We start from the raw sequence: 2,044 nt of genomic DNA, 5'->3' as shown, positions 1-2,044 counted from the left end.
TTTTTTTCAGTTAGTTGGCCAGGTAAATGTCTTCCAAATTTCTTGGCATAGATCAGTGAGTGTATCCACTGCTGAAACATTTCAACTGATAGTCCATCAATTCCTGGAGCCTTAGTTTTGGCTAAATGCCTTAAGTGCAGCTTATACTTCTTCCTTCAACACCATTCATTAGTTCTTGATCACATGCTACCTTTTGAAATGGTTGGATGTCGATTAGTTCTTTTTGGAACCATGACTCTGTGTATTCTTTCCGTCTTCATTTGATGTTTCCTGCATCATTCAATATTTTGCCCATAGTATCTTTCAGTATTGTGATGGGAGGCTTTAATCTTGCCTTCAGTTGTTTCAATTTAAGATATGCTGAGTGTGTTCTTCCTTTTTGGTTTTTTAACTCTAGGTTTTTGCACATTTCTTTATAATATTTTACTTCTTGTCTTCTAGAGGTGCCCTAAGAAATTTTCTGTTCAGCTATTTTACTTCATCACTTGATCATCCCTGCCAAATTGTTGTCATCACCTCTGCTGTTGACAAATCTACTTTCGCTTTGACTAGACCACTCCCACCAGACACGCCTTGATTGCACGCTGTTGTCAGGACTGCACTGCTAAAGCGATGATTCATCTCATGTTAGAATTCTGCAAGCAATGCTTCAGGATCTTGACACCACTTGTTAACATTTCCGTTGAAAGATCTGCTCTTGACTGCAGCTGCTCTGGGCGCAATAGTTTGGGCACCCGTGGCACAGAATGCTAAACCATTTGTGATATCTCTGATGCTGGCTATTGTTTCTGCTACTAGTTATTAGTCCTCTTCCTTTAGGGCATGAACAAGAGAATTGATGTGGATGGGCTGCTGCTTTGGGCTGCATCTTCAACCTTGTCTCATGCCTTCTTAGAACAAGTGAGCCATTTGTAAACTGCTGATTTCTTTGAGGTATTGTCCCCACAAACATTGTACAAACATCAATGATCTCACTATTTTCCCCACTTAAGTGCCACCATACATTTCATGTTTGTTCTTGCTTTGATTTTAGCAGAGCTCATATTGTTCTGATAGGAGCTCTTTTCAAACTGATGTCATTTCCTTCTTAGTATGAGCTTATTTGGGTGCAACATTTTTCAAATCCAAGCATGTTTTTTTTAAATAATATGCATTTTCCATAATCCTTTTGAAGACCCTTTGTATATTTCTATTGGACAGCACTAGTGGAAAAGATGAAAGCACTGAGTAGGAAAAAAGTGGTTTTTTAGCAGCAGTAAGGGCTCTAGTAATACAACTCTACCATTTGTGTTTAAAATACATATTTTTCTTCAAATTTCTACTAGTACCACCTTTTCACCTCAGAACTGAAGTATTCATCCACTTTATTTATGAAGCCCTTAATTCTAAGACACAATGTTCTGGCGCATGATGAACCATTTGCTAAGGTATCTGAACTGACTCTGTACTGTAGCCATCCCTCGGGACACGGAGTGATCTGGTTGATGAATAAAATGTACTTTCTTATCATGTTCTTAGTGTCCAGCACAAAAATGTTTCAATGTGTGGTAAAGTTTCCCACCAGTTTTGTGAGATTATCCAGTTTCTGGGGACTCTGGGACAAAAGAGACACATGGAGGGGGGTTGTTCTTTTTTTGATCTTAAACCTCATCTCCATTTCTGATTTCAAGTCCTAATGAGACAGAGAATATATGAAACTCAAAACCTCCCTTTTATTCCTCTCCTTTGAAGTCCAGAGCCCAGATTATTCAGATCTACCGACTCCTATCTGCTGCTTTGCACTTTATACTTCTTGGTCCTTCCATGAGAAAGTCCTTGTAAGCAATAGAGAGATCAAACGTGACGTTCCATATTTAATACTTACTTGAATCCTAGATGCCCAATTAGCAATCTCTTTGATTTTAGGACCTTAACTCTCTGATCAAAATAATTGAAGATCCAAAGCAGCTTGATGGTGATGATCCTCAATGATTTCCTCAAAACTACTGGGTACCCCAAAGAGCTTTCAGTAATGTGAATTATAGCTTTTGATAGTTACTTACCA

The sequence above is a fragment of the Echinops telfairi genome, unplaced genomic scaffold (genome assembly GCF_000313985.2).
Source record: "Echinops telfairi isolate 266 unplaced genomic scaffold, ASM31398v2 ScPeMD7_54;HRSCAF=185, whole genome shotgun sequence".
NCBI classification, from domain to species: Eukaryota; Metazoa; Chordata; class Mammalia; order Afrosoricida; family Tenrecidae; genus Echinops; species Echinops telfairi.
The sequence above is the reverse complement of the archived record's forward strand: the minus strand, read 5'-3'. Positions refer to the sequence as shown.